This window comes from Crotalus tigris, unplaced genomic scaffold (genome assembly GCF_016545835.1).
Source record: "Crotalus tigris isolate CLP2741 ecotype Arizona unplaced genomic scaffold, ASM1654583v1 scf7180000024340.7048381, whole genome shotgun sequence".
NCBI classification, from domain to species: domain Eukaryota; kingdom Metazoa; phylum Chordata; class Lepidosauria; order Squamata; family Viperidae; genus Crotalus; species Crotalus tigris.
In genome coordinates, this window is record NW_024100510.1 from 2,024,343 (window position 1) to 2,051,754 (window position 27,412).

Sequence of the window (27,412 nt, forward strand, 5' to 3'; positions counted from 1 at the left end):
AGTATTAACAGTAAAGTATGTACCTAATTCTATCATCAGCATTTTTATTTCTCCCAATGATGTTATTCAGTTGGAAGATTCTCTCATACATGTAATTGTCGACACAGCTTAGTTTTCTGCAGGTATATTTTTCTACCTGGTAATACAATCTTAGAACCTTTTGCATTCCACACATGGATAGCCTATGAGAGACTTGTAGGCATCCCCTTTGCCCACAATACCAGTAATCCATACACTTGAACTAGCAATCCATGTATGCATTTCCTTCCCTACCATAAGATAGTTTTCCTTGGCTACTTTTTTAGCTGTGGGTTGAAGACTAATATAAATTATAAGTATTATCATTCAACCTATTCCTTGCCATTGCTGTGATTTGAGGACAGCAGCCTCCATCAAAGTAACTGTGTTCAGCCTTCTCAAAGATTAGGTTTGCTGATTTGAGGAAGCATTTCTGAATTGTTTTGTCTCTGAGACCACAACTCATCAGTGACATTTGTAAGGTGTTGCAAAATTGCAGTGACTCAACTCTGAACTAAATTGAAAAGTAACACAGAGAAACAATTCTAGACTCCAGTTGCTGTCCAGTGAAGAAGAAAATCTTGACATGAGCTTATGACATGCATTTCTCCCATACCTGGTTCCCCAACCATTCCTCACCAGTATCACCAGTGCATTTCTAAAAGCTGGCCTATTCAGTTTCTGCCTGGGGAAACTTGGACTGTTTCTGCCCCTAATATTTTCCTCCATTATTTCTTTGGGAAAATATAATATTCTGCCTTTTTTAATATCCCCCCAAATACTTCCTTCTCTAGGAGGGTGGGTGGATGCTGACTTTCTACATAACTCCACCTTCAGGCAATTATTGCATAGACCTGCAGGTTTGTCTTACAGGGACAATTGAATGTGTGTAGCCCATACTTGCTGTCCATCATCAGTGTGGGGTGCTGTTTGGATTTGCTTTTATTTTCAAAATGCTTGCATACCTACCATGACTAAATGACAGCAAACCAATAAGCTACGCAGGACATGTGAACTATCTCCATCATTCTACAGACTGGAGGTGGCAGAAGAGGTGAATCTTGCAAAATAGTTTGAAACAGGTTTTGCTTTGTAGCATGTTGAAATACTGTTGTGAGATATAGCCAAGACACCAATAGAAAGAAGTAATTAAGTGGAAAGTTTGATGTTAAAAATATGAGAGATCAATCTGTTGAGAGACAAAACAAATGTTGAGAGATTAGTCTGGTTTGTTCAGGTAGTCTGTGTGAATTTTTTTTAACAGCTTGGGGGCTGTTACGTGACATTTGTGAACCCATTCATTTTAGGAAGAGGGAAAGTGTTTCCACACTATTAGGTATTGGGTTGCCCCATGGTGTTTTCGGGAGTCAATGATTTCTTTTATTTCAAAATGCTGCTTCCCCTCAACCATAATGGGAGGAGGCAGTGGAGCGATGACTGGTTGTAAAGGCAATCGCTGCTCTCGTTTTAATAGGCTGCAGTGGAAGATAGGATGAATTTGCCTGAGGGTTTTGGGTAGTTCTAATTCTACTGTTACTGGGTTTATGATCCTTTTGATGGGTAACGGTCCCACATATTTCAGTCCTAGTTTTTTGGATGGTTGCAGGGACTTTAGGTATTTTGTGGACAGGTATACCATTTCCCCTACAGAGAATGGTTTTGGCTCAACCCTTTTCTTATCTGCTTGTGCTTTATAGGCTTGTCTGGCTTCATCTAGTGCTTTTCTAACTACTGGCCAGGTGTTTTTTAATTGTGCAATCCACTCCTTCAAGGAGGGAATGGCCAGCTCGGTGGCACTCAGTTACGGCATGGGGTTGAAACTTTGGCCCATAGCTACTTGGAATGGGGTGTAGCCCATGCTGGAATGGACCACAATGTTGTATGCCACTTCTGCGAAAGGGAGCAGGTCGGTCCAGTTCATTTGTTGGACATTTATAAAGCATCTTAGATATTGTACAAGTATGGAGTTCAAACGTTCTGTTCCCCCCCCCCCATTCGTCTGAGGATGATGACTAGATGACAGCCCCTGGGTGGTCGCCAAAAGGGACAGGAACTCTTTCCAAAAGTCCAATGTGAATTGCACTCCCCTGTCCGATATTATGCGCTGGGATGCCCCATGCAGTCTATGTATGTGCTGGACAAATAGATTTGCTAAGGCTTTAGCGGTGGGGATTTTTGGACAAGGGATGAAATGTACTTGTTTTGAGAATAAGTCCATGACCACCCAGTTTGCCGTGTTTCCATTATTTTCTGATAGTTCTACTATGAAGTCCATGAAGATTTCCCTACAGGGGGCTGAGGGACTTGCTACTGGCTGTAACAGTCCGGGGGCTTTTCCTTGCAGTCTTTTAGCAGCTGCACAGGTTGGACAACTGGCCACATAGCTCTCAATGTTCTTTTTGATAGATGGCCACCAGAACTGTCTTTTTACTAAATGCAGCGTTTTTATGAATCTAAAGTGACCTGCTGGTTTTGTGTCATGGCAGAGCTGCATGAACGTAATCCTTTAGATTTTTGGGATACACAGTTTCTCCCCCACCCATGGAAAGTCATCAGTGATAGTGCATAGGTTTTTGTGGCTCTGGAACCATTCATCGGTTTCTAGAGCCTTCCTTTGTACAGGTGCTCCCTCAGTACATCATTGATTAGCTGTATAAAGACCGCAGGGGCTCCCTACAGCCCAAACGGCAAGTCTTTAAATTGGTAGCATCCTGTAGGGCAGTTGAATGCAGTCTTCCACTTGACCCCCTCTTTAATCCTAATGCAGTAGTAGGCTTCCCTTAGGTCCAGTTTTGTGAAGATTTTACCCTTCAATAGGTGGGACAGCATGTCTTTCATGAGGGAGAGAGGGTACAGATTGCTTTCACTTATGGCGTTCAAGGCACCATAATCCACACATATGTGTAATGTGCCATGCCATCTTTCTTTTCCTTGAACAGGACTGGAGCCGCTACCTTTTTTGGGGAAGCTGGCTCAATGAAGCCTCTTTCCAAGTTCTTATCTATAAATTTTTGCATTTCCTGTACTCTTCAGAGTACAATCTAGGCTCGTGGTGGCGAACCTATGGCATGCTTTACATAGGTGACACGCAGAGCCCTCTCTGTGGGCACGCACGCCGTCGCCCCAGTCCTAGGCCTTCAGCTGGGTTTTATAAAACCTTTTCGCTTTAGGCCTCCACCACCGTGTGCAAAAAAAAAAAAAAAAGGTTCAATCAGTCAATTTCAATTTTTTGTGGGAAAAAAAAAAGATCTTGCAAAGTTGGAATTGATTGAACTTTTTAGTCCCACCCAGTCTGCTGTTACCACCACAGCCATGCCCACCCAATGGGCCACACCCACCTAATGGGCCACATCTACCTGGCACCCGATGATGCATAAATGGGTTTTGGGTTGCAGTTGGATACTCGGTCTCTAAAAGGTTCGCCATCACTGATCTAGGCTTTGGGAGCTTCGCTCCTGGCTTAATTTCTATAACGCAGTCTGTGGGTCGGTGAGGTGGTAGCTCCTCCGACCGCTCCTCGCTAAAAACTTCGGCAAGGTACTCCTCAGGTATTTCAGGCAATGCTTTTTCCTCCCCTACTGCTGCTTTTTCCGGAGGGGAACTCTCGGGAACTCCCTGGGGTGGCGACCCCGTTTGATCCCCTTTTGGGAATCTGAGTTCCACTGTCCTCCAGTCCACTTGGGGATTCCATTTAGCTAACAATGCCATCCCCAGTATTATTGGGCACTCCGTGCCTGGGGTCACCACGAACATTATAGTCTCCCAGGGTAAGGTGGATCGGTAGTGTGGCTAGGGTGGCTGGCATCCCCCCTGCTATGGACCCATCTAATTGAACAAAGGATATCGGTTTCTTCAGTCTCCTCACTGGAATGCCCAGGTTCCCCACCAGGGTTGGGCTAATAAGGCAACGCGTGCAGCCAGAGTCTATTAGGGCTCTAATCTTTACAGCTTTGGGCATGAAGGGGGCTAGTATAGTCACTATCCGGGTGAGGGCGCAATGGGTAAGCGTCTGACGAGTTGGATGCTCCCGCAGTGTAGGCCAGGGTTCCTTTCCCCTGTTGGGCGGAGGGAGGTAATTTGATGGCCTCAGTGCCCTTCATGGCTGGCTCTCACGGCTTGGCAGGCAATTTTCCTGCCTTCCCAGCTGGGGTCCGGTCGGCCTTCTCCTGGGGGTTCCTCGAGCGGCATTCTGCGGTGTGATGTTCCTCTTTCCCGCATTTGAAGCAGCTGGTTGTTTTCTTGGCTGTGGGTTGAGACTTCACGGGCTCGCGTGATGGTTCGAGGGGGTGATCGGCTCCACGGCTTCCCTCTGTGATGTCTCTTGACCAGCTGCCACACTGTCCAGGGCCTCCTGTATGATGCCGATCTGAGCCTTGTCGGTTGGGATGTCTTGGCCATATTCTTCCATGTAGCTGAGGACTTGGGTTAGGAAGAACCCCAGGTGCCGTGACTCTCCTCAAAACTTCACATCCAGCAGTGGAAATTTCTGGATAGATCGATGCCTGTGTCATCTGTGGTGTCATCCATCCCAATCAGCAGCTATCACGTGGTGGGGAATAGGGGCTGCTGCCATGATGGCTGCAGTCTTGGCTGCTCCGCCTGACGTTCCTGGGGCCTCAGCTTCGGACTCCCCCTCAGTGTCTCCTTTGCTGCAGCCCAAGGTAACGGTGCGGCCACAGGGCTCGGGCTTTTCATCCTTGAGGGAGACAATGGTTGATTTTATCAGTCTATCGCCTTCCCCAGGATCCGGCTTGATAGCACCCCGCGATCATCCTCATCTTCGCTAAGGTATAGGGATCTCTCCATCTCTTGCTTCCATCCCGGTTGGTGACTGCCCCTTCTCAATGTCACCTTTCTTGATTTCTTCTCCCACTCATCCTTCTTGCCTACACCCATGGACCACCAAGGCTTACGGCTGCATGTCTCCATTGCCTCTTCCTCCGAGGTATAGGACGTCTCAGAGCCGGATAGCTGGCAGGGTTCCGACCAGATGGAGGGCTCCCCCTTCACAGTGGCTTCCTCCTTCTCTGCACCAGTGTCCAACATGGTAGACTTTGCAAAGTCCCCCGGCAAGGTGCATCCTTCCGGGTTGATTACTATTGCAGATCCTGTCTAATGTCAGAGCCCACTTCAATACCTCATCCCAAGAAAGCAGAACTCATGGAAGCAAGGTCTTCCAAAAGTAACTTTTATTAGGAAAAGCTGATGGCAGGCATACTAGATAGGATCTGAGATTTTCCCTCATAGATTGAGAGGTTAAAGTGTCCCCAAGCAAACCCCACCCTATAGTTCATCCGACAGTTCAAACCGGCCAATCCCCAGGTGTTGTCCATCATGGAAAAGGGGAGATAACATCAGGCCAGCTCTGTTTGTAACAGCAATGTTTAGATGATTCTTCACACCTTCTCTTGAGAGCAGAGAGATAAGCCAGTTGCCGGAAGTTGCATTCCTTTCTTCCTCCCCCTTTTCTAGTTGACAGTTTAGGGAGAGGAAAGTACAGAGAGAAATAATGCAGAAAATCAAGGTGTTACATTATACCGATAGAGGAAGCTAAGGCAATAAACCTGCGATCATTCCCCCCTCCCCTCCAGGAGTATGGCAGAACCCAGGGAGAGAAGAGAATGGGATTTGGGTCAGAGAAAGAAAAGCAAGGGAAGTATGAAGTCAGATAGATATGGGTTCTGACGTCTCCATTTTTATATGGAGAGAATGGAACAACTCTTGGCCCTGACTATGATCAGTGACTATGAGAGATCAATTGTGATCTCTCTGAGGTGAAAAACTCTTGGCATACTAAACTCCCCTTCTTCCTTCAAATGTTTACGTGCAGTTGTTAAGAACAAGAGATTGAAACCCCTTGGCTTTGGGGATAGGAGCCCCAGGAAGTTTGCTTATCTGCAAACCTAATCTGTTTTTCATACAACATGACAGCAGTGTAATTTGACCTGCAATCCATAATATTCAGCACCTCCATTTCCTCCTCTTTAAGAGGTACCCCCTTAGCCACAAACATATTTTCATCTCACTTGAAGATATAAGGTGCCCCCTACATAGCCTGAAGACAATTGTGAAGAATTCCAATTCAAATATACCTAGGTATGTCTAGTATTTCTGTTGGTAAAAACTACAAGAGCTAAATATGAACACAGGAGATTACAACATAGCCTGCCGTGTTTATAGCTGTCTTTTCAGGTTCCCCTTCAAGTTGTCCCCCTCCCCTCCCCCCTTCACCACCACAGAATCTCTAGACGCATTGGGAGTCTACTGTGTTTTCCTACTTTATTCTTGGCCAAATAAAGGAACGAGCAGAGGGGTAGGTACAAGTGACCATTTGGCCTATTCCCAGTCCATTAATGATCGTCTTTCTACCAAAATCACAGTAATCTACACATATACATATAAATTCACAAACATATTCATATGGATAGTTTCCAATTTGTGCAAGTCACATCAGAAACACAGAATAGATTGTCAGCAAGTTTGATAATGCTCTAACAGTTGTATTTTCAATAGGAGAAAAAGCTGTCATAAAAGTAGCTATTTATTTTTAAATCAGTCAAAAGGAGAGATTACTGTACATTTTCATTGCCAGAAAAAAGAACTCCCAAGATAAATAATGTCTTCAGCTGGATAAACAGTTTACTTTAAAAAGAGGGAATGTTTCATATGCTTAAAGGAATTATGTTTGTATATTATTATTTAAAAGATGATAATTTCTTGATCAAATAAATTAAATTTAAAGACCATTTCCAAACTAACATAAGACATGCTCAGATATATTGTGAGAAAGTTGAGTAGTAAGATATCCCTTCTCATATAAAAGTCTACATCAGGGGTAGTCAACCTTTTTATACCTACTGCCCACTTTTGTATCTCTGTTTGTAGTAAAATTTTCCAACCTCCCACTGGTTCCACAGTAATGGTGATTTATAAAGTAGGGAAGTAACTTTATTTTATAAAATTTATAAAGCAGAGTTACAGCAAGTTAAAGCATATAATAATAATTACTTACCAAATACTTTATGTCGTACTTTCGCTAAGTTTGGCAGAATAAATCTTTATAAAACAACTTACTGTAGTTAAACCTATCTTTTTATTTATACTTTGCATACATAGAAGCATGAAGTCTGATGAAATTACATTTAATTAATTAAATTATTAATGAGATCCCTGAGGCTGATGCTGCGAAACTAAATACTGGATATCTGGCTCAATTTTTGTAAGGAACAAACGAAGGTCTCCTCTTTCAGAAATATTCAGGCAGTTTCTTTGGTCATAATATGATTCACAGCACTAAAGATATGAGGTAGGGAAAGGTATCAATAAACTGAATATCATTTTCCACATATTTGGATATAAGACAGGCATTTTTTTACTTTGCCATAGGTTTTCATATCCACCACTATCGAATTTATGTATACTTTTTTCATCATATCTAATTTCTAACAGTTCTTCTTGGCAAGTTGTATCAGCCTCTTCAATATTTGCGGTAAAAGGATTTTTCATCCAGTCATACACCTTCAATTTCAAAATATCTTCAAATTGTTTTTCCATGTCCAATTTAAGTTCGTTGAGGAGGCTACTGAATCTGTCAATATCCTCTGAAGTTACATCATCTTTTATAGACGATAATTCAGGAAACTGATGAAATTCTCCCTTCAATAGATTATAACTAAGTAGTTCAAGTTTGTCAATAAATAATGACACAATACTTTGGCAACCTGTAAGAGTTTTATTAGCTCCTTGAAGCTGCAAATTGACATCATGAAATTTCTTGAAAATATCTGCCAAATAAAAGGCATCATTCTTTACTGTTTTTAACTGTTCACACAGATTGGTCTCATTATTACTTTCAAAAAATTGTATGACACTATCATATAATGCTACAAAATGAGCCAAAGATGTACCCTTTAACAGCCAACAAACTTCTGTGTGTGCAAAAGTAACGTAATAAAATCTTCATTATTGTCCTGGCAAAGCTGTCAAAATATTCTATCATTTTTTGCATTGGATTTGATCTTGTTTATGGCTCGAATTATTATAGTTAATGATGAATGGAGACTTGTACTTAGATATTTTCCTACAAGATGTTGTCTGTGCACCACACAATGAATACATAAAATATTTGGCACTTCTTCCTTCAAATAAGCAACAAATCCACAATAGTGACCTACCATTGATGGTGCTCCATCAGTAGCGCATGCAACAATATTATTCAAATATTATTTGTATTATTTGTATTATTTTTTGTAAAGTATGATTTCACAGTATTAAATATAGATAATCCTCTTGTATCTGTAATGAGGTTTATTGTGAATAGCATTTCTTCTCATAATGTATTGTTTTCATCAAAATAACGTGCATATGCCATTAATAAAGCATTATTATCTGCAATGGTAGACTCATCCAATTGCATGGAAAATGAAAAGTTTTGGAGAATACTTATCAGGTTTTTTTCAACATTAACTACCATTTCTTCAATTTGTCGCTTTACTGTGCTATCGCTTAGGGGCAACGTTTTTAAAATTTCAGGTATATCCTGATGCATTACTGTTGAGATAAATTCTTTTATAGAGGGTATTATTACAGTTTCTCCAATATTATAGCTTTTACCGCTTTTTGCAATTAATTGTGAAATGCGATAAGTGGTAATTAATCCATCTTCGTTCGCTGCATGTTGTTTCTTAAATGATGCAATGATTGTTGAATGATTTTGAAATTTTTTATGAAAATATTTTTCCTGAAAATATTCAATGGGCTTGTCCTTATCATTTGGATGCTTTGTAGAAAGATGTTCTCGCAATCGACTTGGCTTCATTGCTTCATTGGATAATGTTTTATGACACAATAAACACATTGGATGTTGTTTATTTACAACAGATTCTATGAAACCCGTCTTCAGATACTCTGGCAAATAGCCACGAGCATATTTCTTTTTTTGAGACATGGACTCACAATATTTTGTTTGAAGCTGTAGACAAGTGCTCACTCTCACAAATCTAACTGCGTACTGACCAGTGTGACTGCAAACAAAAGAGCCTGCACCATGTATCGTCGTCTGCGCATGCCTCTCGCGCATCGTGGATTGGGTTTGGGGGGTGCCGGCTACCAGCTCTGCTTGTCTGTTACAGCTGGGTGGTGTGGGGGGAGATGCGCAAGCTATTCTGAGATGAGGCTTTTTTGTTTGCGGTCGCACTATAGCGCCATTTAGTTTCACTTACATAACGTGAACTAAACTTATGCGTGGGCAATACAAATAGTATATTTTCAGAAATTTAAATTGTCACGGGGAATTTTATGAAAACCTAATGAAAATGTTTTTAAATAATGCTATGGAAATTTTTTAAAAAGTCAATTAAATTTAAAAAAAGGAAAGTGCTTCGGTATCGGACAAAACCCCTACCGTCCACTATGAAAGCTGGAACGCCCACTAGTGGGCAATAGGGACCAGGTTGACTACCACTGGTCTACATTTACACACACATGCTGGGTGTACATGTGCCAAACTCATATTCCAGGGCCAGGCCAAAAATAAATCTAAATTAATTGCCTATAAATAAGGGCCCCCACCAACAAATTAATCTCCATCTGTACCTATAAACCATTATTTTCTGTTCATATATATGAACTGCTTTGTACAGAGAAACCCATCAGAACATGCAAATACAGTACATGTTCTCCTCCCTCCTTATTGCTCCCCTACTCACACATAATTACTGGGAGGGAGCAGGGCATGAGTCATCTTCCCGTGCAATATAAAAAAAGTTATAGGATTTCATAACACTTTTTGTTCCCTGTAATGGAGACCTTGACTAAGGAATCTATTTTTGTACCACGGTCTTCTTTTCGAGTGCCTGTATTTCCTGCTGGATTTTGACTGGTCCTGCCTCTGGGAAAAGAGAGAGAGCCTGTCAAATAGGATCTCCTTTGCTACCTCCCAAATTCTGTTCACTAAGAACCTTAATTCAGAGGGGCAAGGTAGCCTGCTGCGAGTCAAGATCTCAAAGGCAGGGGTTTTTTTTTCCCATGTGGGATGATGGAAAGTTTCTCCCAAAAGTGTGGAAAAGTCACACAATGACTTAGTCATCAGAACACAGCCTTCCCTTCTTGGAGAGTACATTTATTTAGTCCAGCCAGCTTGTTATAAGTAGGTACAATTTTGCCCTTAATGCTTCAGAAAAAAAATTAGACATGTTTGCAATTGCAACACCCTTCCTACTGAGTTAACTCCTTCTTGTGACAACTTCTCAGCAGAACCCAAACCCCATTACAGTTGCCCTCGGGTGTAACTTTCCCTCCTTCCCCGTTTTGCCCCACAACCTCTGATGCTAAATAAAATCTTCTCTAGAAGGTGGGAGGGATTCTCAAGAAGGATGACCCTGCATAGGAAATGCCTGGAATGTTGCCTCTCTTGCCTCATTGTTAACATAGGCAGTGCTTTTTTTGTCATAGAACGCACAGAATGGTGTTCTGGCACCTTTTTTTGAACGGAAGAACCGGTTCCTTCTAAGCTGCCAGTGTGAGTACAGGTAATCCCCTAACGCTCTCATGCTTCCCCCTCCCTTCCTGCCATGCGGGACTCATCTGGAAAAGGTCTGCCTCCTCTCTGCCGTGGTTCCTCCTGCTGCTACGATCTGAGACCAGGGCATGTGTCCACAGCCCCCTGCAGCCTGAGCCATGCTCTGGAGGCCTGGAAAAGACCTCTGGAGCCCAGATTTATGGCCGCAGAACACTTTTGTGGCTCCCCAGCAGCCCGATCTGGGCTCCGGAGGCCTTTTCCAAGCCTCTAAAGCCCTGATCGGGCTGCTGGGGGAACCGCAAAATCATTCCACGGCCATAGATTTGGGCTGTGGAGGCCTTTTCCAGGCTTCTGGAGCCCGCATCAGGCCTCTGGGGGGCTGCAAAATCACTCCGCGGCCATGGATCCGGGCTCCGGAGGCTTTTCCAGGCCTCCGGAGCCCTGATTGGGCTGCTGGGAGGCCACAAAATCATTCTGCGGCCATAGATCTGGGCTCTGGAGGTATTTTCCAGGCCTTCAGAGCCCCAATCGGGCCACTGGGGAGTTGCAAAATCCTTCCGTGGCCATGCATCCAGGCGGCAGAGGTTTTTTCCAGGCCTCCTGAGCCCAGATTGAGCCACCGGGGGTTGTGGACGCATCCCCTGGCCTCAAATCGGAGCAGCAGCAGGAACCACAGTAGAGAGGAGACAGACCTTTTCCAGGTGAGTGATATGTGCCTCAGAAGCACTCTAAAGTGGTTTCTTCTCCCCCCCCCCTTTGCTCCATAAAGGGCTTTTGACTGGAGCTGGACCTGTGCGTGAGTTCCGGCACCTTTTTTTTTTTTTTTTTTACAAAAAAAGCACTGAACATAGGCATTGTAAAACTTTATATCAAAATGACCTCCTGTTTTATCAGAACTCCTTGCAATCTCATGGACATCCTACAAAGGTGGGGATATTATGATGGGCAAGAAAAGGGGGTTATTTAAATACTTTAAAACTTATGGTTATGTATTCAGAAGCTCTACAACCTTCAGTTGGTTCAAAATGCAGCGGCCAGCATGGTTTTCTGCAAGCCTAGATGCGCACATGTGTCATCTCTCCTATGGGAGCTGCATTGGCTGCCAATTTGGGTTCAGATCCAATTCAACGTGCTGGTTGTCACCTTCAAAGCCTTGCATAGCTTGGAACCAGATCATTTGAAGGACTGTCTTTTCCCAGTTACATCTACGTGACCACAGAGTGATCCCTTGTACAAGCATGTGCACACGCATGCAAGCCCTCCCCCACATATATACATGCAAGTCACCACTACAGGTAGTCCTTGAGTCATGATGGCAACAGCTAAGCAGAATCCCTGCAATCCCTGTGGTCTCAGTTGCTGTTGTTAACTGAAGTCCATGGTTGAAGGCAACTTCCTACCTGCTTCCCACAACTAAAGTCAGTTGGGAAGCTGGCAAAACGTTGCAAGTCCCAGGTGGGTAGGCTGGTAAGTGGCTGCTGCTGAATGGGGAAAGGGATGAGGGGGTGAGCAAGGGTGCAGAGGAGGGTTGGGGAGGAGGTGTGATGATAGGATGGATGGTTGGGAAGGATGCCCAAGGAGCAAGGCATGGATTGGGGAGGATGCAGTGAGAGGCAAGATTCATGGGGGTGATGGTAAAGGGATGCAAGGTATGCAAGAGGTGTGGTGCAAGTTGGGAAAATGGGCAAATGTGCATTGGAAAGGGCGTGGGAGGGTCTGAGGTTTTTTTCCAGGTGGGTGGGGGAGAGACATGGTATGAGTTGGAGATGGGAAGATATGCAAGGGTGTGATGGGTTGCACTGGGAGGAGCAACACTGGTCAGAAAGGGCACATGGGGATATTTGGGGAAGGTGGGTTGGTGTGAGTGCATGTGGGTTTGAGGATGCACATGAAGTTGCAAGGGGGTGCATGACAGGCATGGCATGGGTCAGGGAGGGTGTGCTAGGGTGCAAGGGTGTGTGCAAGATATATGGTACAGGTTAGGGAGAGTGTGCTGGGTGTGAGAGGGTTCGATACGCATGAGGAAAGCATGACAAGGGTAGGGAAGAGTGCCTAGGAGGATGATGGAGAAGGTACAGCTGTGCCAAGGGGCTAGGAGTGGGTAGTGTGTGTGTGTGTGTGTGTGTGTGTGTGATATTCCTTGACCTATAAGCATTTGTTCAGTAAGAGGTCACCCAACACACACAGAGCCTTCTCTGAGGGAGATGGGCAGTTAAGAAACACAAAATATAAATAAAATAAATATATGCCAGAGACTACTGTGTACTAAAGTAACATTACTCATTCAACCAATGAAGTTTAACAGAGAACATTACTGTCTTTTCTGTGCCAAGAAGCTTTTTCCAGGGAATATTATTTGAGTCATGCAGAACAAAATGTTTGGATATAGGAAAAAATATGCAAAATGTGTAAAATTATATTTTGAAAGGGTGATGCATTATGTCCAAGTTGCCCAAAGAGGCTATTAAGGAAAACGTTCCTGTGTCAGGCACCTTTGAACAAGGCATAAGGAGAATCCATGTTTGCTGCTTACTGTATAGCCAGCTGGATTGCTTGAGAGACTAGTTTCCTCTGGTTACTCTGGTGACTAGAAAACAATAAGCAAATACAGCTGGATTTTCCAGTCCTGACTCCTAACCACAGCCCACAAACCATACTAATATTATGTGGAAAAGCATAAGAATATATTAAACATATACCTTATATTAATTTTCTCTGCTCTTTTTCTACTGAATGGCAATTGAAAAGCTAGAAAGAGCATCAGGGTTATCCATTCTGGTTTTTAAAATATATAATTTTATGGAAACATTTTAAAACAAGAATAAAAAAGAATTCCTCATTCTGGAAGGATAATTAGCCTTCTTATCTTGTTCTAGTACCAGACCAATAATCAGTTCTGTATGGTAAAACTGATTTTCCTAAGATAAAAGAAGAAAACGTTTCCTAAGGCTTTATCTGAACCAAAACTCAGTTCAAAGCCCAGGAATATTATTTAAATTAAGCATTAGCAGATTCTGGAATATCCCACTTCATTTTTAATCTCTGGTACTTCTGGGTTGTTATCATCAGATCCCTTCAGGTGTTGCTGCCTCTTTGTCCTGCTAAAGGTTCTGCCCATTACTTCCTGGCGCAGTCTGATCAGCCAGCACCCTCTCCTTGAAAAAAATACCATACCAGCTTTCACAAAGTGGAAACAAACCCTTGTCTGTGTTATGATCAAGAAGCCCTTTCTGCCTTTATGGTCATGGTTTGTGAAACAACAAATGAACCTTAATCTCAGGGTCCTCTATTTACCTTAAACAGTCCTTTTTCAACCCTTCATTCTTGGAAGATATTGTCTATCATCTAAATGTAAGCATGTTGGTTTAATGTTGGTTAGCTCTCAGGGGGCTCATTGGTTTTCCTCGAAACTTCAGGAACTCAGTAAGACTCTTCAGTAAGAATTATGCCATGGTGGTAAGTCAAGCAAAATGTTATCTATTTTGCTGTTCTTATCATGTCAGCAGATAGATTATGAGTTCCTCACTAGGAGGAATAGCCACAAAAATATCTAAAATCACCGTGAAGAATATTTTAGGCATCCGACATATAAAATCAGATCTGCTTAGTCATTATCATTATCTGAAAAACCTCTTTTCAGATTGGTTTCAGGCCAGGATATAGCCCCGAAACAGCATGGATCTTATTTGTTGACAATCTCTGATAGAGCCAGGATGCAGGGACTGCAACCCATCTTGGCTCTCCTAGAACTCTTAGTGACCTTCAATACCATTATCATGGTCTAACTAAATAGAATGGGAGTGGGTGTATGGGAGTTCTCCTCCATTTTCCATTTTGGCCATTTCCAGTCAGTGTTAATGTAAGATGAGAAATCAAGTGCAAAGTCTTTGACTTGCAGGATACCACAAGGCTTGACGCTCTCACCTTGTAGCTATAATATACATGGAGTGAATATAAACACACAAAACATAAACAACTCACCACTTACATACCACTGATCCACTTTGGTCTTTTAGGGTACCTGACATGAAACCTCTTCACTAGTCTTTTGATGCCACCCATTCTGTATCCACTATGGTATTGCACAAGGTATTGCAACTTTCTCTGATGGTGTCTAAAGTCCAAGATGTCTTTAATCTCGTAGTGGTCTTCTCCTTTTTTAAGAACTGGAGGTGGAGGGGATCCTCCTACTGGCCTCAGCTTAGTGTCTCGCACAGGTTTTAATGGACTACAATGGAACACTGGGTGGACCTGTCTGTAGCTCCACTGTCACTGAGTTGATAATCCGTACAATAAGGAAAGGACTTACATACTTGGGACTTAACTTTTTACAGGCTTGTCTTAGGTTTAGATACTTTGTGGATAAATATACCTTATTACTCCCCCCGGAACTCCCTTTGAGGGGCCCTCTTCCAGTCAGCTTGTTTTTTCTGGACCTACCTTGCTTCTCCTAGTGCCTTGCACAATGTAAGTCATGTGTCTCTCAGAGAGGCCATCCATTCTGCAACTGGCCACTTTCCCTGTTGAATGGAGTGGATCTTGGACTTGCCTGGCAGGTTTCTGTGGGGTCCTCAAATCTGTACTGCAGCTCCTGCATAAGGGCATCCATATTCATCAGCTTGGGGGCGCCTTCATTATAGACACCAACCACTCCGTGGCCTCTCCCTCAAGGTTCAAGGTGACTGTACCTACACAGGAAGACTCATTGGGGTGCATCACACCATACCGCTCCAAGTAATTCCACACCTGACTCAGGAAATAGACCAACTTCTTGGGCTGACCATTAAACTTTGCTTTGAAGGGGGAGGCTCCTGGTCCTGTTGCACCAGCACATAGCCCAATGGCAGTCCCACCGGTGTTGTCTTACTAGGGTTTTACAAAAATAATACTTCGTATGGTCTTGATCCTACGCCTCTATTTATACAACCCAGGATTGTATTAGCTTTTTTGGTTGCTGTTGCACACTGCTGGCTCATAGTCAAGTGATTGTCCACTAGGACTCCAAAGTCCCTCTCACAGTTACTGTTTTTAAGCCAGGTCTCACCCAATCTGTTCTTGTACCTTTGATTTTTCCTGTCTAAATGTAAAACTTTGCTTTTCTCCACACTGAAACTCATTTTGTTGGATCGGGCACATTGTTCAAGTTTGTCTAGATCTTTTTGGATCCTGAGTTTGTCTTCTGGGGTGTTGGCTACTCCTGTCAGTTTGGTGTCATCTGCAAATTTGGTAGGTTCCCCTTCAATTCCCTCATCTAAGTCATTTATGAAGATATTGAAGAGTACTGGGCCTAAGATGGAACTTTGTGGTACCCCACTGCTTACTTCTCTCCATGTGGATGTAGTGCCATTGAGGACTACTCAGTGAGTACAGTTTGTCAGCCAGCTACAGATCCATCTGGTGGTAATGTTGTCTATTCCACCTTTTTCTAGTTTACCAAGGAGTAGGTTGTGGTCTACTTTATCAAATGCCTTATTGAAATCTAAGTATACTATGTGCATAGCATTTCGCTGGTCTACTAGTTTAGTCACTTTATCAAGGAATGAAATAAGATTGGTTTGGCACGATCTGTTTTTAACAAACCTGTGCTGGCTACTGGTTATGACTTTGTTTGCTTCTAGTTGTTCGCAGATCTGTTTTTTGTTTATCTTTTCTAGGATCTTCCCAGGTACTGATTGGTCTGTAGTTTTCTGGATCCGTTTTTTTTTTATTTCTTGAAGATAGGAACCACATCAGCCCTTTTCCAATTCTTAGGTACTTCCCTGGTGCTCCAGGATTTATGAAAAATGTGGTGCAATGGTTCTGAGATAACATCTGCCAGCTCCTTCAGAACTCTGGGATGTAATCTGTTGGGGCCCAGTGATTTATATTTGTCAAGATCAGATGGGTGTTCTCTTACCATTTTCTTGCTTATTTTATTTTTTGTTTCTAGTATGTCTTTTGCAGTGTTTTTTTTTTTTGGTATTGTTGTGGAAAACACATCCATATTGTGAAAACAATATAAAGTTCAAGTTAAAGCTTTTAAAACTACTGTAGGGCCTATTTCAGGTTTGTTCCAGCCTCATTTTATTATATGAAGAGGGGGCCATATTTTCATCTCCCACAGTATGTTGGGCTATAGTTTCTTTTTGTGTTTAGACTGATGCAAAATATGAGTTAAGCAGCTCTGCTTTCTCCATTGCCTGTTATTTCTTTGCCATCTTCTATCGTTAGTGGGCCTACAGTTTCCTTGACTTTTTTCTTGTCATTAATATGTTGGAAGAAACCTTTTTTATTATCCTTGATTTCTGTTGCAAGTCTTTGTTTGTTCTGAGCCTTTGCTTTCCTGACTTCATCTTTGCATATTCTGACTATCTGCTGATAATCGGCCTTAGTTATGTGCCCCTCTTTCCATTTTTTGTATTTGTCCTTTTTGTCTTTCAGTTTGTCAGAGAAATCTTTGTGCAGCCATGCTGATTTCTTCTTGAATTTCTTATTTTTCTTTGTCAATGGTATTGTGCTGGTCTGGGCTTTTATGATTGCATTTTTCAGGGTTTCCCACACTTCTTGGGTTGTTTTCCCCTTTAGGATTTTCATCCATGGGATCTTTCCCAAGTTCTCTCTGAGTTTGTTAAAGTTAGCTCTTTTAAAGTTTAGGACATTGGTTGGATTGTTTTCTATTGCTAGTGTTTGCATTATATTAAATTCTTCTCTATTTGTAAGGATTAAGTCCAGTCTACTTTTACGTCTTTGGGTGACAACGTTGTCGGCTAGGTTAGGAATCTGATTGACCTCCTGCTCACTGCAGAGTTTGTTTCCCAGTTGATATCTGGATAATTGAAGTCTCTTATTACTACTGTGATATGCTTCCTACAAACATTTGTTAACTGGTTGGTGAAGAGCTCATTTATTTCTTCAGATTGGTTGGGTGGCCTGTAATATACACTTATGGCAATGTCACTTTTTTCTCTTTTATATTGACCTATATACAGTCTAAAGAGATGCATTTCTGTAGATATGTAGTGTTCTCTTATATATAGTGCAACTCCCCCTCCTCTTTTTGTAGACCTGTTTCTTTTGAACAATTTGTATCCATCCATCAGTCCACTTGCATCCCTGGACCCACGTAACCTCTGGAGAGATCAGTGGGTATTCTGCCTCTGCTGCCTTCTTTATGCCACTTGTTCATTGTTCCTTTGGCCCAGAGTAAGGGGCTCCTGACAGCACCGCTTCTTCGCACACAGGTGGCTACTCCAGCTTCCCAGCCCCATTGTTGTTCCCAAAAGTAACACTTTTATCGAAAACACTACATTAGCACAAAAGAAACTAAATCAGCTTTTGGTTTCCTACTCAAAATCCACATAGTTAAACTTGAATTCCCCTTTTGCCATTCCCCTCAGTCTATTGCATTGTCCCATCGAATATGTTCCTTTTGTTATGAGAATTGCCTGGATCGGTCAAACACCTGCACAGCATATGGCCTTGGTGAATGGCCTCTTTGGGCTGTTTCCACAGCAGAAACGGCCCTAAGTGCCATGTGGCTTCCTGCCACGAACAACAGAAGTGGCCCAAAGTGCACGAGCAGTGGAAGCAGCCCAAAGCACTGCATGAGCAGCAAAAGCAACCAAAAGCATGCAAGCAGCAGAAGCAGCCTGAAGTGGTGTGCAAGCAGTGGAAGCAGCCGAAGCGCTACATGAGCAACGGAAGTGGCCTGAAGCACGCAAGCAGCAGAAACAGCCCAAAGTGCCATCCTGCCGGGAGCGGCAATGGCACAATGCGCCACATGGCATCTGGCTGCAAGTGGCAGCAAGTGGCCACAGAAGTCAAGTAGCGGCACGACAGGTGTCGGGGTGTGGGAGGCCTTGCTGTGGTGGTCCTATCAGTAAGGTAAATGGGTGCGGGGGGGATGGGGCAGCTTCACCCCACCCCCACCCTAGCTTGAATTTTAGGGGTGCCCCAAAACTAGGGCTTAGTTTTGGAGTAGGGCTTATATTAGGCCCACCCGCAAAAATCAAGCTAGGGCTTACTATCGGGCTGGGCCTAACTTTCGGGGAAACACGGTACTTGCTTTTGCTTTTCTCAGGTCCATTTTACCTCAAGATCCACTCTTCACCCAATGAAACAATGGTGTTTGAATATTGTCTCAATCTCAGTTATAAATAATCAAATAAAAAGTGGTGTTATATTAAGCCTTCTGTTATGTACATACTTCAATAACCTTATGCTTAAAAGGCTGGCAGAAGAGAGACAGAAAGACAGAAGACAGAAGCATCAGAGAGGGAAAGAAGGAGAGAGAGAGGGAGGGAGGGAGGGAGGGAGGGAGGGAGGGAGGGAAGGAAGGAGGGAGGGAGGGAGCAATACAGTAAGTAGGGAAAGAAACTAAGACCTAACTGCTTAAATAAGCCTGTAGAGAAATTCAGATTTTCACTCTAGCCCTGAAAAATTAAAAAACTGAATCTACAAAGAATTCTACAAAATGAGAGATGTCTAAGTGAACAGTACTTATAGATGTAAAGTATATTATACAGTCGTCAGTCATATAAATATTGCAAGTTTCCAAATGTGTCTACAGTGGTATCATCTGTACAGGATATGTTTGCTTATTTTAATTAATAAATTGTCCATTCATGGCTTAAAGATTTCATATTTAAAAATATAAATTTCCAAGCAAGGTAATTCAAAACTTCCCTATTTCAAAAGAATCCCTGTGACTTTTATATTGCCTGGTAGGTCACCTCAAAGGATTCAGTTGATTTTGTATCCCAATAGTGTGTTCCAACCTTAGTATAAAGACTATTTTTAAAATATATTTTGCAGGGAAACTTAATCAACTTCTTAATCCCTTGTTTGTCAACCAAAGAAGATAATTTATCTTTATACAATTTAGCCCCTCAATATTTAGATAGATTCCATTTCTTAGATGTAAACTAAAATGTGGTGAAGTATCAACATGCAGACCAGCTGTCTCTGCCTTAATTCATAGAGAGGCAGCTGCATCCCGAGTTACCCCTCATGCATTCTCCACGACCCATGCAGTGTCTCTCATGCACCCTCCCTGATCCATGCAGTGCTTCTTGCATACCACCTGTGCACCCTCTGACCCACAAGCATGTCTCATGCGCCCCCATGCATTCTCCCCATAAATGGAGTTAGCCAATTTAGGTATCTTTGTTCAAAAATTGCCCTATGATGCACCATTTCATCCAACTGAAGGCTACAAGCAGACAAGCATCTACAAGAGTTTTAGTAGTATATAAATGGCTGTGAGCAATTTTAGTAAGGAACAGGACAGAGTTGGTTTGGTAAAAATGTACAGTGCATTTGACATGTATTGTCTCCTGAAGGATCCATTTGCAGCAGTTGGTATTGAACAAAGAGACTGTCATTTCTGAGCAAACTTCTCAAGACGCCCAGGTTTATTGCAATTAGGTTCAATAGTTTACTGTTACTTAGTGTCAGTGCTTTTTTTCTAAAAAAAAAAAAAAAAAAAAAAAGTGCCAGAACTCACACACATCAGACAACCCGCCTTGCCTACCCTACAAGGTTCCATCCAAAAAAGGTGCTGGAACTCCGTTCTGGGTGTTCTATGAGAAGAAAAGCCTGCTTAGTGTTAACACTGTACCTGTGTATCAAGGGCATGTTCAGGGAGCAGGCAAAAATCCAAGCTAAAAGGTATGCCTTTGTGATCTGACAAATGTAGAAAGAATTTTGATCATATCTTTGTCCCCATCTTCACTTTTTGGACAGGATAGAGTGATTGCTGAAAAAAAAAAAGTCTGAAATAGAAATACTGGATAAAACATTCAGAGAGAAAAAGATAGTGAGAAGGAATGCAGTCAATAGTAAAAGAACCACTAAAAGGCAGAGAAAATGCAGAGTGCTTTTAATAAAATTGTTTTCTTAATAAGGAGAACAATCAAGCACTGGAATGGCTGGCTTTCAGACATTGTGCGTGCCTCATCGCTGGAGGCTTTTAAAAAGAGACTGAACAGCCACTGGTCTGGAATGGTACTATAGGATCTCCTGCCTTAGCAGGGGGGTTGAACCAGAAGACCTCCAAGGTCCCTTCCAATTTTTATTATTCTTTTATACCACTGTTTTGACAGAGGTTGAAGAGAACTAAAGAGACTCCAGCAAAATAAATTAACGATAAAAACTAACTGCAAATTATTTCAATTGAAATTGAAGTGAAGAGAGATGGATTGTGTATTTTAGAGATAGGATATCAAAGAGTGGGATTGAAAAAAGGGTTCAAGGGTCCATTTGGGAAACTACAATTGCACCACAGAATGGATAGATCGGTAACCAGCCATTTCACTAGAGGCAGGGACTCGGTTTCCACCTTACTGAACTGGATTCATTGTCTAAGGTTGTGCCTGCAAAGACACGTTCCACTTTTCCTGCACTCTTATTATTCTTTATTGTTGGCGTAATTTTTATTTTGCTTGCCTCGTGCTCCTTTCACACCAGTTAAACTCTGAAATCAGAAAGAACAAGAATTAATCTGAAATTAGCAAAGCTAGGCTGCCGTTGGAGTCTGAGGCTTTGTTTTGAAAAAATCTCTTTTTTCCCAGTAAGTTCAGCGGGAGGTGCGCGGGCAGGGGAGGGAATCGGAATACTGTACCGCACAGACATAGCAGGAAGCAAGCAAGTTATCGAGAGCAACACAACCCACTCTTTCACAAGTCTCTGTCATCCAAAGGCGGTCACTCCTCCTGACGTGGCTTTGTAACTCACTCAAAAATCCAGTCCTCCTCCAGCCCGCCTTCGTTCACGTCCCACCAACTCCCGCTCTGAAGAGGAGAGATCCAGGAATTGCGCACCCCGCCCTTTCCCGAGGTGGGATTGATAGACCCACAGCGTCACCTGGTGGGTGACGGATAAGTGACTACGCTGCTCGGAGCTTTCCTTCAAGAAAAGACTCGAAGGAGGAGAATTAAGAAGTAGGCTGTTACTTTCCATCAGAGAAGTTATAGTCTGGAGCTGAAGAAAACGCCGCCACACCCGATTGGCTCCTTCCTTTCACTCAAAAACTGAGAAACAGAAAGAAACCCTTTCTCCCTGAAGATGCAGACCCCCTCTTGAAACCAAAGGATAACAAGACCCATCTTCATTTTACCTTTTTCACTCTAAAAGTGTATTGATCTCAGTATTTTGCAGGTAAGCTGACTGCAACTTTGTATTCCTGCCCATTTTGTGATTTTATTTTAATAATTATCAGAGGACAAACAAGTTTAGAAACACTGTTTTTTATCAAGAGAAGCAAATTATGTTTCATCACAAACAGATGGGGAATTTTGTTGTACTTTTGCTTGGATGTTCAGTTATAGGGGGGCAAACCTCATCCTCTTATGCACCCTCTGCTTTCACAAAGCCTTTTTCTCAGCAGAAGTTCTTCTTATGCCTGCAAGAAAATGACCTCAGAATATAGTTGCACTCTTATTTTAGCCACCAAAGCAGTGTGTGTGTGTGTGTGTGTGTGTGTTTGTGTGTGTGTGTGTAACAGGAGTAATTAATTAGAATATGTATTGTTTGTGGGGTCATATCAGCACAAATAATCATTGGATTATTTTTAATCACAACTGGATTTTTCAAAACATCTTTCTGGTTTAACTCTGTTTAGTAAATCATAAAACGTTTGATCTGTACTCCTGTTTGTGAGGACTTTTCATCTTCTAATAAACTAGGAATACAGTTAGATGCTGCAATGATTTTAACTTTTAAAAGCTGGCTAGTTTTCTTTCCTTTAATACTGCCATTGTAGATGTATTGCTTTCACTGTGTTACAAAGGAAAGTGCAAAATTCACTGGGTCTTTTAAATTACTGTCTTAATTCCAGATTTATGAGTTGTACTTACTAGTGAGTTTGACTAACAAATTAACATTTCTGTGTGTGTATGTATCTAGAACTTGATAGAGGAATAATTTACTGATCAGCATCAATTGTCCTCCTGTATTGTATTACTTGACACAAAAGTAGTAGCATCTTTAGCAAATAGCATGCTTGGTTCTTGGTTTTGCTGCTTCAGAGTGCAGACCTTGATCACTAAGTTTACAGAAGTCAACCCAGCCCAGTCTTGCCTTCTGCTTCGTGGAAGAATGTGAATGCAAAGCAAGCAAATGCAGGGAGGAAGAACATTCTGAGCAATTACACATCAAGAATCTCTCTTCAGCTATTAGTTGAGAACATGTTACTGTCCAAAAACAGCTCCTTTCACAAAGGGATCACCACAAGCAGCCATAGTGCCAGGAGAGGCCCAGACTTACATGGTTCTTTAGAAAGGACTCTGATCTGATCAGTGTCTTGGATCCTCAAAATGTCTAGACCTGCCACAGAACATGCTCTTCTTCTGCATAAGACTAGCCTCCTGAATGAAGCTGTAAGGAAAGTTATATCAAGGTTTTTAGTTAAGGCTGAATGTCGTATTTTTCAAGAGAGCATTAATACAACACCATGAAATACAGTGAAAAAAAGAAAGCAAAGCAATCGTAATAGAATATAATATTCTTAATAATAATGGTCAGTGTTAGAGGATCTATTCAATGTATCCTTTTGTTAAGAAAACAAAATCAAGACTAGCTGTTAGTATGAAAACTTAAGAATATCTCCGCTCTATAATAGTTTGTTGTTACAGAATTACTATGCTTTTTGCTCAACAGAGAAATGTAATCTACAATAGCATACTGGGAAAGGTTATTTTAAGTTCCACATATTTCTGAAATTTTGTGGGCTTCACTATTAAACATAAAGGAGAGTTATTGTCCTATACAATCTGTTTTCCATGTAAAGACACAATGAATTTTAGAGACCCAAACTGCAGTTGGAATTCCTAGATTTGCAGGCCTGAAAATGCCTGATTTGTTTAATCGTAAATATAAGTATTTTAAACCTAAGAACCGAGAATGCAGTGGCTTTATTAAAATGGCTGCAGATCAAATCAGATTTGTAGGGGTAAAATGTTACTTTCATTAACAGTTTTTATCCCTCAATTCTAAGGTTTATGAGACCCAAGTTATGGGAAGAAGCCACAGCTCAATATTCAGCTCAGTATTTATTCTGTTTGAAAAAGACTTCAGTTTTTGTCCATTGCCTTTTTTTAGTATCAGGGTTGGAAAAGAATTTTTATTTGCAATCTTGATTATTTTCCTTTCTTTGAAACATTGTCTCTGTAAAATATTCTTGATTATTGAATAGTAGAAGAATATGTTTATAATGTGTAAATATATTTACACAAAGGGAAAAAACAGTCCAACCTATCAAAAACAGTACTGTAAAAAACAGATTAGAAACACAAGTTAAGATAGGCAAGAAAATGGTAAGTGAGCACCTGTCCACCCTGGATGAGTTCAAATCACCAGGACCAGATGGACTACACCCCAAGGTTCTGAATGTACTGGCAGATGTGATCTCAGAACCACTGAACTATATCTTTCAAAGATCCTGGAGCACTGGGGAACTACCAGAGGACTGGAAAAGAGCTGAATTAGTTCCCATCTTCAAAAAAGAAAAAAAATGGATCCAGGAAACTATAGACCTATCAGCCTGACCTCAATACCTGGGAAGATCTTGGAAAAGATAATCAAACAACAAATCAGCGAACACCTAGAGGCAAACAAAGTTATTACCAAAAGCTAACATGGGTTGTCAAAAACAGATAATGCCAGACAAATCTTATTTCATTCTTTGACCAGGTGACAAAATTAGTGGACCAAAGGAATGCTATGGATATAATTTACTTGGACTTCAGTAAGGCATTTGATAAAGTAGACCACAACCTACTACTTGATAAGAGAAAAATGTGGGTTAGACAAGATCTCCACGACACGGATTCGTAGCTAGCTGACCAGCTGTACTCAGCATGTGGTCCTCAATGGAATTGTATCTACATGGAGGAAAGTGTGTAGTGAGGTGCCCCAGGGCTTTGTTCTGGGCCCAGTGCTCTTCAACTTCTTCATCAATGATTTGGATGAGGGGATAGATGGGGAACTCATCAAATTTGCAGACGACATCAAGCTGGCAGGAATAGCCAACACTCCAGAAGATAGGCTTAAAATACAGAAGGATCTTGACAGATTTGAACATTGGGTGCTATCTAACAAAATGAAATTCAATGGTGAAAAAGTAAGGTTCTACATTTAGGCAAGAAAAACCAAATGCACTGGTATAGTATAGGTGGTACCCTGCTCAATAGTAGCAACTGTGAGAGGGATCTTGGAGTCCTAGTGGACAATCACTTAAATATGAGCCAGCGTTGTACTGCAGCTGCTAAAAAAGCCAACACGGTGCTAGGCTGCATTAAGAGAGGGATAGAATCAAGATTACATGAAGTATTAATACCACTTTACAATGCCTTGGTAAGGCCACACTTGGAATACTGCATCCAGTTTTGGTCACCATGATGTAAAAAAGATGTTGAGACTCTAGAAAGAGTACAGAGAAGAGCAACAAAGATGATTAGGGGACTGGAGGCTAAAACATATAAGGAATGGTTACTGGAATTGGTTATGTCTACTTTAATGAAAGGGGGACGAGGGGTGACATGATAACAGTGTTCCATTATCTCAGGGGCTGCCACATAGAAGAGGGAGTCAAGCTATTCTTCAATGCACCTGAAGGCAGGACAAAAAGCAATGCATGGAAACTAACCAAAGAGAGAAGCAACATAGAACTAAGGAGAAATTTCTTGACAGTTAGAACAATTAATCAGTGGAACAACCTGCCTCCAGAAGCTGTGAATGCTCCAACACTGGAAGTTTTAAGAAGAGACTAGACTGCTATTTGTCTGAAATGGTATAGGATTTCCTGCCTGAGCAGAGAGTTGGACTAGATGACCTCCAAGGTCCCTTCCAACTTTTTATTATTATTATTATTGATCATCGCACAGTCAGCCAGATGTTCAGACTGGATTTGGCATTTTGTCTACCTATTGAGTCTATTATTGTTATTGTTATTATTATTATTATTAAGACCAAATCAGAGTTTCTAACAGGTAAGTACTCATTTATGACTTCATTATTTTTCTTAAGTAAATACTTCAGGAACATTCAATATTTTTTAAAATCCAGATATAGATTTTAAAGTTATTTTTTCTTAAACATAACTGTGTGGAAGCCATCCCCCCCCCAAAAAAAACAATACTGTGGAGCTCCTAATATTTGATTAAATCAGAAAGACATTGCTGAAAACTACACTTTTAGACCTCCTAGAAAATATGTGGTTCCATCTTCCCTATCATGGGTATCCAGTCCTCTTTTAGAACAACTTTGGAAGATTGTTCTTGAACAGGGTGAGGTCTGGGCAGTGACGCAGGGCTTGTGCCGTTGGGAAGTTCTGCTCATCTCCAGAGTTCATTGATGGTCTAGGGCAGGGGTAGGCAACCTTGGCTCTTTTATGACTCGTGGACTTCAACTCCCAGAATTCCTGAGCCAGCCATGCTGAGGGGAAAAGGAGAGGTTTCCAAGCTGAGCCATGCTGGCTCAGGAATTCTGGGAATTGAAGTCCATGAGTCATAAAAGAGCCAAGGTTGCCTACCCCTGGTCTAGGGCAGGAGTGTTAAACTCAATTTCACTGAGGGCCGCATCAGCATTGCGGTTGCCCTTGGGGGGGCCGGGTGGGTGTGGCCAGGGTAGGTGCAGCCTACTGGATGGGCGTGGAGTGGGTGTGGCCTACTGGGTGGGTATGGCCAGTTCTACATCGTTCACATCAAGGGGGCCTGTGGGGGCCTGGGCAGGAGTGGGACAGATCTGAGGGTCTCTGGCAGAAGGGGATGGGACAAGGGCAAGTGCCAAGACATGGTCCATTGGAGGAGCCTCACTGTTCCTCTCAGGCCATGTGGGGGGGGGTAGATGGTGGTGCGGGCTGTCCAAAGCCCTGGGCAGCAGAGGTCAAACGCCCAGCCTGGCCCTCGAGCACCCGCGACACCAGGCCCAGCCCCACTTCCCCAAGGCGTCGCCCAGCTGCACTTACCTCCTCCTCAAGGCTGCTGCTGCTGTGCTTGCTTTCCTTAGCCAGGTTGCTCATGATGGGTACAAGGGCAAAGTCAGAGGGAGGCCCATTCCCTCTCCTTGGGAAGAGACCTGGCTTTGTATCCAAAGTTTCCTTAGCAATAGGATGGGAGACCCCAGGATAGGCCAGGAGAAGGGGGCAAGGGGATGGCAAAAGGGCAGCAGGACTGGACTAAGGCAGGACGTCTCTCAGACCCTCTCTCTCCTTCTTTCCTTCTTTCCTTTCTTTCTTCCTAAGTACAGAGTGGTGGGGAAATATTTGAGATGAGGGAGGGAGAAAAACAGGCAAGAAACACAGCCAGGCCAAGGCAGCGAGGGCCATTCCCTCACTGTTTCCAGGATGGCTTCACAGGCCACATGAAACCACTTTGCGGGCCACATCTGGCCCCCGGTCCTTGTGTTTGACGTGTCTGGTCTAGGGCAAGTCATTGGGCTGATTCCTGGCGAGGCTGGGGCCATGGGGGGAGGGGTTTGGAGAAATCCCTGGTTCTGTTTCAGTGTGTGCAGAGAGATTGCTTGCATGATGGGATGCTCTTCCAAACAAATGCCATTCCTTCCATTGACCTACAAAGGGCATTGCTTTTGGGGGGGGGGGACTTTATTTAGTAGTACTCATGAAAATAAGCCTTGCATTCTGAGATGGTACACTCCAGAAACAATGTATATTACAAGGTCATTGAATCAGGCCAGACTCTCTCACTGCCATGCAGAACTTTTGTGGTGATATGTAAATGTAGACTCAATCATCCAGGCCAAAAGCACGTTAAAGATCATTTTGACTGAAGAAGTTATACTACTTGGATGTGTAATGAAACATCTCAGTTTAATGAACTTTGGTCCAGTTGCCATGATTTAACCTTTTACATGCTTTTGGCCTGGATGATTGAGTCTACA

The 27,412-nt window shown here is 42.4% G+C and overlaps 1 protein-coding gene across 2 annotated transcripts in view; it reads left to right on the forward strand.

The window, feature by feature from the left end:
- The first annotated feature begins 21,139 nt into the window (after positions 1–21,139).
- COL6A2 (collagen type VI alpha 2 chain) overlaps positions 21,140–27,412 on the forward strand; it is a 63,549-nt gene continuing 57,276 nt past the window's right edge. The window contains exon 1 of one of the 2 annotated variants that reach the window (XM_039326271.1): positions 21,140–21,673. The gene's annotated coding sequence lies outside the window, so the exon portion shown is untranslated. The remainder of the gene's footprint in view (positions 21,674–27,412) is intronic. The other variant, XM_039326270.1, reaches the window with a different exon arrangement.